The sequence below is a fragment of the Mirounga leonina genome, unplaced genomic scaffold (genome assembly GCF_011800145.1).
Source record: "Mirounga leonina isolate KUSES-001 unplaced genomic scaffold, KU_Mleo_1.0 Mir_153, whole genome shotgun sequence".
Classification (NCBI taxonomy): Eukaryota; Metazoa; Chordata; class Mammalia; order Carnivora; family Phocidae; genus Mirounga; species Mirounga leonina.
Window position 1 is genome coordinate 41,367,823 of NW_023270387.1, and position 11,482 is coordinate 41,379,304.

Below are 11,482 nucleotides of genomic sequence, written 5' to 3' on the forward strand. Positions count from 1 at the left end.
GCTTCTTTATCCATTCACTTGTTGATGGACACTTAGATCATTTCCATGTCTTAGTTATTACAAATAATGCTGCTATGAACATGGGGATGCAGATACCTTTTTGAGTGATTTTGTTTTCTTTGGATATATTCCCAGAAGTGGAATTGTTGGGTCATAGGATAGTTCTGTTTTTAATTTTCTGAGCATCTTCCATTCTGTTTTCCATAGTGGCTGCACCAGTTCACAAATCCATCAACAATGCAAAAGAGTTCCTTTTCCTCTACATGTGCACCTGCATTTGTTAGCTCTTGTCTTTTTGATGATGGCTACTCTAACAGGTGTAAGATAATAGCTCATTGTGGTTTTGGTTTGCATTTCCCTTAGGACTAGTGACATTGAGCATCTTTTCGTGTACCTGCCCCCCTTCTGTATATGTATTCTCTTTGGGAAAATGTCCATTGAGGTCTTTTGCCCATTTTAATTAGATTTTTTACTGTTGAATTGTAGGAATTCTTTATATATCTTGGATATTAACCCCTTATCAAATAAATGGTTTGCAAATATTTTCCTCATTCCATAGGTTGTCTTCTCATTTTGTTAATGGTTTTGCTGAGCAGAAGCTTTTTAGTTTGAGATAGTCCCATGGGTTTAATTGTTGCTTGTGCTTTAGATGTTATCCAAAAAAATCCATGTCAAGGAGCTCTTTGCCTAGGTCTCCTTCCAGAAGTTTTATCATTTCAGGTCTTACATTTAAGTCATTAATCCATTTCCAGCTAGTTTTTGTGAGTGGTGAAAGATACAGGTCCAGTTTCATTCTTTTACATGTGAACATACAATTTCCCTAGCACCATTTAAGAGATGGTCTCATGTCCACTGAGTATTCTTAGCTCTCTTGTCATATTAGTTAAATGTATATCCTTGGATTTATTTCTGTACTCTTGATTCTGTTCCATTGATTTATTTTTATGCCAGTACTATATACTGTTTTGAGGATGATAATTATGTAATCTAGCTTGAAATCTGGAAGGATAATGCCTACTGCTTTGTTCTTTTTCAGGATTACTTCAGCTTTCAGGATTTTTTGTGGTTTCATTTAAGTTTTAGGATTTTTTCTACTTTTGTAACAAATGCCATTGAAATCTTCATAGGGATTGCATTAAATCTATTAGATGGCTTTTGATAGTATTGACATTTTATCAATATCAATATTTCCAATCCCTAAACACATGATACCTTTTCATTTATTGGTTAGACTTAATTCTTAATGGTTTACAGAAACTGACCTCATGCCATATGCATCAGGTTGTATGCAAATGTCTATCAATGTCCTTTCGTGTTAGGTATTTTCAGGATCACTTTTGCATTTCTCTGTCCCAACTTTGACATTCATTTGAGATTTCCAGGAAGATAGGGCCCATGCTACTCCTTGTAATTTTTAATTTTCAGAGGTCTGCTTCTCCCTGTATATTGTATTTCTTAGGTTTAATACATAATGTCTTCACATTAGAATCACCAGGGAGCTTTGAACATGCTGATGATTAAAGCCCAATCCCAGAGGTTTTAACTTAATTGATCTGATCCAGGTATTGGTAAAATTAAGAGCTCCCCAGGTGAATATGCAGGTAAGTTATAGACTCGTGGTTCACAGCCCTGTTACTCAAAGTTTGGTCAAAGATCAGCAGCCTCAGTTTCATGTGGGAGCCTTCTCAGTCTTCATTTGACTCGTCAAATTTACTCTTTTTGACAAGATACTCATGTCAACTGGAAAAAAGAAAGCCAACCTCAAAATAGGTTAGTAAATGCCTTTTTGTCTTACTCAGGATGATAGCCTGAGAGACAGTATTTCAGATTGCTCTGAAGAACTGCTCCAAAACTTGTTAGTTTACAGGGAATTTTATGCAAAGAGGGGAAGGGATATACATGCTTGCAAGCAGTTCTCCAAATACCTGTGCATTAGAAGGTATAATTTGCCTGGTTGTAGATCAGGTTTACTGATTTCCATAGAGACCCATGAAAGACCCTTAGGTAATCTTAATACATTATGTTCCTATCATATCTGATTTTTCAAAGTTACTGTCTGCATGACTCTGCCTAACTGGTTTTCCAGTTCTTGTGTTTGCTATCTCCTTGAGGTCACCTGAGATAGTCACCTACTGCAAGTTTAGCGCACACCCAACTGACTTAAGTGCACTTTAATTTCGAGAAGCTTTGGTCTAGAAAACATACAACCTCCAACGGGACTCATGTTCTTAAAATAAGTTGTTATCTTGAGTACAAGTCCTTCAAAATGTGTTCTTCAAGAGACTTAAATTTTTACAACTTTTAGAATCAACTTTCATTTTTCACAGAAAAAAAAAAACCTCACCCTTCTTGGTTTGAAGTTTAAATTTTAATCAGATTATCTGACACCATTTAACAGATTAAACTCTTAAAATATATTACAACAAATGAAGTTCCTTGAGGCAAATACCTACAAACTAATTTTAAGAAAGGAAAAAAAAGCCCTCTCTAGAGTTGCATCGTGTTTGAGAAATGAGAAAGCAGAAAATGGCTCTTGCAAGGATCACACATCATTACTTTTTATAATAGCCTGTAATGGAAGAGAATTTCCACAAGGTGGCAGTAGAACATCAATTCCAGTCTCTCAAATTAAAGCGCTAAGCCTTTGCTTATTTAAGGATAAAATGGGCTTTTCCAAACTCATTCTACTGTATGGAAAAAACCTATTAATTCAAATTGCATTCATTACTTACAGTCTGATATAATTTCAGTTGCTTGATTAGTTTCCATTTTCATGTTTTTAAGGGAAGTAGTACTATGCATATTGACCAATTTGACCTATGAAGGTGGTTTTATTCTATTTTCAGAAGTAGGTCTTCTAAAAAAAAAACATTAAACTTCTATAACTGATGAATATTAAATTTTTATTTTATTAAAAAGTAATGGATCTGCACAAATATGCCCAACTGATTTTTTCAAAGAGTGCATAAGCAATTCAAAGGTAGGATAGAACCGTGCTGAAGCTATTGAATCTCCACGGGCACAGAAATGAACTTTGACCTAAATTTACACCTTATATAGAAATAAACGTATATCATAAAAGTAAAACGGACATAAAAGTAAAACTATAAAACTTTTAGAAAGAAACACGAGAAGAAACCTTGGGACTTGGGGTTAAGTAAAGAATTTTTAGGCTTGACAACAAAAGCACAATCCACAAAAAGAAAATTTATAAAACTGGACTTCCTTAAAATTAGAACTTCTCCCTGGGAAAGATTCTGTGCCCAAAAAGACAAATCGCATCCTGCAAGAGATCATTTGCATACCACATATCTGAAAAAAGGACTTATATCTACAAGAATCCTCAGAAGTTTTTAAAAACCTATCCAATTAGAAAATAGGCAGAAGACATGAATAGACATTTTGCTGAAAATGATATACAGATGGTAAATAAGGAAAATATATTCAATATATTTAGCCCTTAGGTAAATGCACATTGAAACCACAATGAAAAAAATCACTGTTCTTTCAGAATGGCTAAAATAAAATGTCAACACAAAATACTGGCAAGAATGCAAAGGAACAAAATCACACATACATTGCTAATGGGAATGTACAATGATAGAGTAACTCTGGAAAAGAGCATGGCAGTTTCTTACCAAACTATGTGCTAACCATAGGACCCATCAACTGAGCTCTTGGGCCATTATCCCAGAGATATGAAATAGACTTATGTTCACACAGTAACATACACATGAATGTGTATAGGTTGTATTCCTATTAGAACTAAACTGAAAACAACCAAATGTCAGTCAATGGTTGAATGGTCAATCAAACTATGGTACATCCATACCATGAAATACTACTCAGCAGGGGCGCCTGGGTGGCTCTGTCGTTAAGCATCTGCCTTCGGCTCAGGTCATGATCCCAGGGTCCTGGGATTGAGCCCCGCATCGGGCTCCCTGCTCAGTGGGAAGCCTGCTTCTACCTCTCTCACTCCCCCCTGCTTGTGTTCCCTCTCTCGCTGTGTCTCTCTCTGTCAAATAAATAAATAAATAAAATCTTAAAAAAAAGAGAAAGAAATACTACTCAGCGATAAACAAGCTATAGACATAAACTATGAACACATGCAAAAACCTGAAGTGATCCCGAGGGAATTCGGTTGATTTTAAAAGTCAATCTCAGAAGGTTTTGAAACCCATGATCCCATCTATTAAGTTCTTGAAATCGCAAAATTGTAGAGATGGAGAACACATAGTCGTTGGTAGGGGTTAAGGACAGGAAGAATGAGGGAGTTGGCTGGGGCTATAAAGGATAGGGCAAGATCCTTGTGTAGCATGTTCTGTATCTTGATTGTGTTGGTGGTTACATGAATCTATATGTATAATGAGAAAACTCACAAATGAGTAAATATAAAATTTGTGAAATCTTTTTTTTTTAAAGATTTATTTATTTATTTATTTGAGAGAGAGAGAATGAGAGAGAGCATATGAGAGGGGGGAGGGTCAGAGGGAGAAGCAGACTCCCTGCCGAGCAGGGAGCCCGATGCGGGACTCAATCCAGGGACTCCAGGATCACGACCTGAGCCAAAGGCAGTCGCCCAACCAACTGAGCCACCCAGGCACCCTAAAATTTGTGAAATCTTTTCTTTTTTTTAAGATTTTATTTTTTTATTTTATTTTTTAGAGAGCGAGCGAGAAACAGCATGAGAGGGGAGAGGGTCAGAGGGAGAAGCAGGCTCCCCGCTGAGCCGGGAGCTCAATGTGGGACTCGATCCCAGGACCCTGGGATCATGACCTGAGCCGAAGGCAGACACTCAACCATCTGAGCCACCCAGGCGCCCTGTGAAATCTTAATAAGTCCTGTGAATTGCATCAATTTCAATTCCCACATTGTGGTAATGTACCATAGTCATGCAAGATGCTACAGCTGGGGGGCAAATGGGCAAAGGTCATAAGGAACCTCTGTGTATCAATAGTTTACAACTGTCTGTGAATCTACAGCTCAAAATCAAAGTTAAAAGTAAAATAAAAACATTAATGCCTGCTTCTAGCATACAAAATATTCACAGAACATAAAATTACATAAAGTTATTAAACCCTTCACTCAATCTAGTTATTTCTTAATGTTTGTACCCATTTGCTTGAGGATATATGCATGTATAGTTGTGTGTGTGTGTTTACAATAATGTGGTTACATGAGTAAATTTGAAAAAATTTAGCATATAGTTACCTCTATGTAAGTTTGGAGTCCCTCATTTGTAACAGCTGCGTAGTATTTCAATTTATGGTTATTGGCTGATGGCCTGGTTTGTTTTTTTAGTAATTTATGTTCTCATGTTCTATTAAAAAATATTGTAATGCATGGAAATACCAACACAAAGAAGCTCTTCTATATCTCTGTCAAATAACATTGAATTAAAATTACAGCTTTAAATCATGGACACATTCAACATTTTAATCAGTAGAGCTTCTATGAAAAATGTTAGCAGCAGCAGAGTTAAGTAGCTCTGAATCGGCCACCAGTATTGACAGAGCAAGAAGGACAACAAGACAGCATCTATGAGAAAACAACATGTCCCCAGGAACCCCAGATTACTCAAGTGAAACTAAACCGCCGACACCCGGGGAAAAATCACCAGCTGTCTTGGAGATCATGAAGGAAAGGCAACAGGGTTTCCAAGGGCTCTAAGAGCCAGAAAACTTAGAAACCCAACTGATAACAGATAGGCACCCCCAAATTTGGAGATTCCTGCTTGGCATGGAGAGCTCAGTAGTGTAAGCTAAGAGCAACAGCAGAGGCCAGGAGAGGCTCCCCTGGTCTCAACGTGCAGGGGACAGTGAGGATGGCGAAAGCAGATGGGAGTGAATGGTCTCCACCCTATGAGCCCACCAAACTAACCACCTCCAGGACAAAGCCCTGACCTGAGGAGAGAATTCAGGAAGTCAATCATAATTTGAGCTGGACAAGGACACTGAGGCCCAAGAAAAACTATTTGACATGTAGGAGGAAGAGAAAACAGCCTCAGCAAGTCCAAGTACAGATAATTTCCTTACCTTCTAGTTCCAGAAATACCAGATGCTGTGCATGGAAAACAGGAAGTCTTGGTTCAATAGGATATAATCCTCTGGCCCTTTCTATGAATCTGGCCAGTCTCTATTCTACTCAGGTCCATCACAATACAGACAGATGCTCGGCAAAGAGTATCTAATATTTTCTTGGGAAATAGATGCTAAGAGAGTGTTCTCAAAGTCCTACCTGCAGATAGAAACACTGATCTGAAATATCATTGGTTCCTGAGTCTGCTCAGCTTTTTATGAGGGGCGGGCTTCCCCCCTCCCCTGAAGAGCTATAAACTTCACCTGTTCCCAATCAACTATCCTGTTCTGCTATCTTAGAGACTGGGCTCAGCGTGACCTCCCTTCCCCCCAGGAAAAACATATTCCTTCTCATTCGTTCCCTCTCTCTTCCTTCTTTTCCACCAGCAGATACATTTTTGTATGCTTTCTCTAGCACTTTTTTTTTAAAAAAACCTTCTTATTTTATTGTGGTGGTGGTGAGCACGGAGTATATTTAACTTCAAAGACAACATATACAGGATGAAGTGGACAGAAAGGAATATAATTAGTATGTGCTCTGATAATGTAGAAATGACAGGACTAAGAAGAATGGGAGAACAGGAAGAAGAAAAGCATTGCATAGAATGAGCTTACGGACCACCTCATCTATGATGCCCAGAGTCACAGGATCTTGTGTGTGGAAGTGTAGGCTATAGGCATATTTACTATCTCCAAGGGAAACATTTCATGTTAGTATTATTATATCAAAGTGGAGGATGAAGGATAGCATGGGGAGGGGAAGCTAATGTTGTTGTCTTAGTTTGCAGACAATGACTACTGTCTAAAGAAAAAGATGACTTAAGAAAAGTATATCAGGAAGCCATCAGAATAAAATCCAACCTTCCTGAATATCCTAACACCAGAACAAAAGCAACAAATACAAATAAGATAGGGACAGACAGATAGGGACATGTAACACATAGTAGAAAATACTGTAACCAAAATAAAACCACACAAAATTCTCATTATCAATAAAAGTAAATGGACTTATAAAAGAAAAAGATGTCAAATTAAATCACAATGCAAAACTCAGTTCTGTGCTGAATGTAAGACATATTTCAGAAAGGTTAATAAAAGGATGGAAGAAAAATAAAAGGTTGAATAATAAAAGGATTTCTTTATGGAGTAACAGCAGAAAGTGAACACGTGATGTATGTGCTCATGTTCTTACACATACACAGCTGGAGATGTTTACACTAGTGTGAGCTTATTTGAAAGGTGTTTACACTGCTAGTGTGAGTTTATTTGACCATGTAAAGAAACCACTTTTTTTAAAGATTTATTTATTTGTTTGAGAGAGAGAGAGGGTGGGTGGGGGGCTTGGGGGGAGAGGGCGAGGGAGAGGGAGAAAGAATCTCAAGCACACACTGAGCTGAGCGTGGAGGTGGGCTCAATCTCACAACCCCAAGATCATGACCATCCCTCCCTCCCTCAACCTCGGGCAACCACTGATCTTTTTACTGTATCCACAGTTTAGCCATTCCGGAATGTCATCTAGTGGGCATCAGACAGTATGTAGCCTTTTTACATTGGCTTCTTCCACTCAGCACCACATAATTTAGGGTTCCTCCAAGTTTTCCCATGGATTGATAGTTCCTTTCTTTTTTGCACTGAATAATATTCCATTGCCATGTATTTTAGTTTATCTCTCTATTGAAGACATTCTTATTACATCCCTGTTTCAACAATTATGAATAAAGCAGTACAGATGTTCTTGTAGCCTTAAATTTTCTACTCATTTGGGTAAATAACAAGAGATTGCTGAATTATATGATAAAAGTTTTGTAAGGAACTACCACACTGTCTTCCTAAGTGAGTGTACCCTTTGGTATTTCCACCAACCACCAGTGAGAGTTCCTGTTGCCCCACATCCTCACCAACATCGTGTGCTGTCACCTCTTCCTATTTTCCATGTCTGTTAGCACTTGTTGTTATTTATTAAAAGAAACAGATTAATTGAAACAGCATGATAGTCTGAGGAAAAATAAATAAATCAGGAAATCCCAGTTGTGTTTACCTAAAGGGACAAAGACAAGCGCTGGGACCACTCCACAACCATTTGCTGCCCCCGTCCACTGGCACCTCCCCGGGGATCTCTGCTCTAGTGGGTCACCACAGGACAGCTGGACAAAGGAACCCACATGGGCAGGATCAGACACAGGCACCCCAGGAGGGGCACGCTGACCCCTCAGGGTTAAGGTGCTGATGGAGTCCCCAAAGGAGCCTGGGATTACAATCACAAAGGTCCCCCTAATCCCAGTTTCAGAGAAAGTTTTCCTAAGTATGACATAAAGGTTACTAACCATAAAGTAAAATGAATTGAAATGCATGAAAATTAATAACATCTGTGTGTTGAGACACCATGAAAAAATGAAAGGCAATAATGGGAGAACATATTTGACATACCTGCATCCAACAAACGACTCTACAGAGAAGAGAGAACTCCAAAAGTCAGTAAGAAAAACATAAGTCAACTTGTTTGAAAAATGGGCGGAGGGATGATGTGAACAGACTGTTCACCAAACAAGAAAACCCAAGTGGCTGATAACCCTATGAAAAAGTGTTTCACTGCATTTGGCCTCAGGCAAGTGCAAATTAAAACCACAATGCCAGCCACAAAATGACAGAAATACCAAAACAGGGAATGGCAAGTGTTTACAAGAAAAAATGGAGGGAACAACAACAATCACCTGTTGCTGAAAAGTGTGTAAATTGGCAGAGTCACTTGGGCAAACTCTTTTAAGCATAACATGCATTATGACCCAATTACTTCACTCCCAGTTACACACCCAATAGCAATGCATACGTACAATTCAAAAGGATGTGCACACGGTTTTCATGGCAGCAGTATTTATGCTTACCCAAGTTGGAAGGGCACATGGTCATCAATAGTAGAATAAGTAAATGATGGTATACTCATATAATGGAATACTAAGAAACAAATAACAAAAACAATTGCTATGAGCAGCAGGGCGGATAAATCTCACCAACATAATTTGAAACAAATGAAATCACATACAGAAGGGCATGTGCTATGTGACTTCATTTACCTAAATTTCAAAAATATGAGAATTAGCATCAGGGTATATTAATCATCAGGATGTGATTACCTATATGGGAGAAGGGGTTAGAGTTGGGGCTGGGTAGGCAATACTGGGGGCTGGATGTGGGGGTATCTTTACTTTTTATTATGAAATACAACTTTCTTTGACAATGTCTTTACCATGTTTCATAAAGTTTAGAGATGTCTGGGCAGGAAGGTATATTCTTGGGTCAGAAATGAAGAACCATATACCTTCACTATGCTTCCAAATATTTCTTCAAATATGGTTTCCTGCCTTATGGATTCTAGGGACCTCTGAAGGCATTATTTTCCCCCATATGATCCATTAAAAAAAAAAAAAAAAGAGAAAGGGACACTGAATTACATTCAGTGAACAGCATTCTCTATGCCATTTGGGAAGTCAGCTCAACGGATCTCTTCTAATTATTTTGTTCTTCTGTGATATATATTTATTTTGCTTATTAAATATGAAGTTTTCAAGCCGATTTCAAAAGTATGCTTCTTTTCAAGGGATAATAATCTTTAGGTATTACCTATAATATCAGCTGGTTTGTGATTTGCTTTTCAGCGTGACTCTATTGATTTATGGAAACATTAAATTGTAAGCTTAAAATTGGTAAATGATATTGTATGTAAATTATGCATCAAAAAAGCTAACAAAAAGCATGCTACTACACTAAAAATGTATAAGAACATAAAAATAAAGATACAGAGGGAATAAAAGAATGAAGACAGAGGAAAAAAATGCAAAGAACGGATAGCAGGTGTGTCAGTGTTTGAGGATTTGTATCGGATTCTGGGCTTCTGCAGTTTTCAAGTTGGTAAAATAAATTTTGTAAAAAGGAGGATGCTGGCCATAGAGGAGCGTGTTCATAGAAGTGAAGAGCAATTTTGCAAATTTTCCAGGAGCTGTGCAGGAGCAGCGTCTGGGAAGACTTGTGAGAAACGTTTCGATAGTTTTTGTTGTGTCTGCAGTTTTCTTTTTTCTCCCGTCCTATTATAATATTTTGTTCTCTCTTCTTTCTCTCTCTGATCCGGTCTTTGCCAGCTCTTCAGCACTTTGCCGAAGGAGATGAAAATTCCCGCCCAGCAGGTATATTTTAAGCAGAGCCCATTGACTCTCAGGAACACCCGGTAATGTCAGAAGCTGAGATTGTCCAGCTCCTGCATCTGCCTCCTAGAGAATAGCCCTGTTCTCCTTTCGTCTTTTGACAATTTTATTGTCCCTATGGTTTAGAGGAATCAGTCATTCTCTCCCCTGTATTTGATAGGGAATTTGTATCGAAAACGTTGCCAGCGGGGCGACTGTACTTGTTTCTGTCTATCATTTTATCCTCCATCCAGTATCTGGAATCCTGCGTCCAAAGAGTCAAGGAGAAAGAGAAATCCTTCTGAAGCCCAGGCACGTCCTTGTGTAAAATGTGAGGAGCTGTAATGACCTGCGAAATTGTCCTAATTAACGGGGGTGGGTGGGTGGGGGTTGGGGAGGTGGGTGGGGGTTGGGGAGTGGGTGAGGTCAGAGGGAGCGCGCGCGCTTCGGGGCCCCCCTTCTGTAAAGTCTTAGAAATCCCGAGTAAAGGCTCTCTGGGGTGGTGTGTGGGGGCTCCGAGTGGGGGATTTGAGTGGGTTTTACTTTTGTTTTGGGGACACCCCCGCTCTGCATTCCTCCCGCGATCTCCCGGGGTCGCCTGAGGTCTTGAGCTACATCCCAGGTACGCTTTCGGACCCCGAATGCAATCACCATCGGCACCCTTACCTTTTCCACGTCACCTCCGACTTCAGCATTCAGAGAAAGGCTCCCACCTGGGCGGCCGGCTGCGCGGACCCCGTCTCCCCCTAAGGCAGGTGCGCAGCGTCCGGAGGGTCACTGAGGCTGGAGGCGCCGGCGACCCCTCTTCGCGCCAGTCCCCCCGGGCCCTGCTCGCTCTCGGGCTCCCTCTTGTGGGCCCTTATTTTCTCCCCACTGTCGTCTCGCAAACCCCGGTCTTTCCCTGAGGCCTTCGCTTCCCCTTTTTCGTTATTTTCCCTGCAAACCGTCCCGCCAATGCATTCCCCGTCCGTCTCTGCAGGTTCACGGCCCGAGCAGGACGAGTCACTAAGCTGAGCGAGCGCGGGACAATGGGTGTGCAAAGGCGCCCTGGCTGCAGGACCATTTGGGGCCGTCCCTGCGCGGTGGTGCACGCGGTCGCCGCCGCCCCGCGTCGGGGACCGGAGACGTGGGGTGCGCACCTGTTGCGGGTGGATTTCCTGCAGAGCTTCAATCTCCGCGAATCCGAGAGTGGGACCCTGTCCTTCTAGGCTTTTCTCACCCTGGAGACAG